At 37.0% G+C, this 909-nt stretch overlaps 1 non-coding gene across 1 annotated transcript; it reads left to right on the plus strand.

The window, feature by feature from the left end:
* Positions 1-108, plus strand: LOC112787099 (small nucleolar RNA R71). The gene has a single exon (XR_003194531.1). It is a non-coding gene; the product is annotated as a small nucleolar RNA R71 (small nucleolar RNA).
* Positions 109-909: the final 801 nt, after the last annotated feature.

Here is a 909-nt window from a genome sequence, read left to right on the forward strand (position 1 = left end):
AAGCATGTCAAAAGGACACTTTTTGGTCAGTTGCTTGTATCTCTCCCAAGCTTCATAGAGGGATTCACCTTCTTTTTGTCTAAAGGTTTGAACATCCACTCTAAGCTTGCTAAGCTTTTGAGGAGGAAAGAACTTGGCTAAGAAAGCTGTGACCAGCTTATCCCAAGAGTTCAGGCTATCTTTAGCTTGAGAGTCCAACCATATTCTAGTTCTATCTCTTACAGTAAACAGGAAAAGCATAAGCCTGTGGACCTCGGGATCAACCCCATTGGTCTTAACAGTATCACAGATCTGCAAGAATTCAGTTAAGAACTGGAAAGGATCTTCTGATGGAAGTCCATGAAACTTGCAGTTCTGTTGCATCAGAGAAACTAATTGAGGCTTTAGCTCAAAATTGTTTGCTCCAATTGCAGGGATTGAGATGCTTCTTCCATGTAAGTTGGAATTTGGTGCAGTAAAGTCACCAAGCATCTTCCTTGCACCTCCATCATTGTTATTGGTTTAGGCCATCTCAACTTCTTTTTCGAAAATTTCAGTAAAGTTCTCTTCAGAGTGTTGTGTTTTAGCTTCTCGTAGCTTCCTCTTTAGAGTCTTTCAGGTTCCGGATCAGCTTCAACAAGAATGTTCTTATCCTTGCTCCTGCTCATGTGAAAAAGAAGAGAACAGAAAAGAAGAAGAATCCTCTATGTCACAGTATAGAGATTCCTTTATGCGAGTAGAAGAAGAAAAGAATAGAAGAAGAGGAATTCGAACACCAAGAGAAAGAGAGGGTTCAAATTTTAAGATGAAGAGAAGTGGTAGTAAATAAATAAATAATTAGAAGGAGATGAAAGAGGAAAGAATTCGAAAATTAAATAAAATAAAATAAAAATATTTTTGTTGTTTTTTTTACTTTAAAATTAGTTAGAA

Source organism: Arachis hypogaea, chromosome 20, assembly GCF_003086295.3.
Source record: "Arachis hypogaea cultivar Tifrunner chromosome 20, arahy.Tifrunner.gnm2.J5K5, whole genome shotgun sequence".
Taxonomy (NCBI): domain Eukaryota; kingdom Viridiplantae; phylum Streptophyta; class Magnoliopsida; order Fabales; family Fabaceae; genus Arachis; species Arachis hypogaea.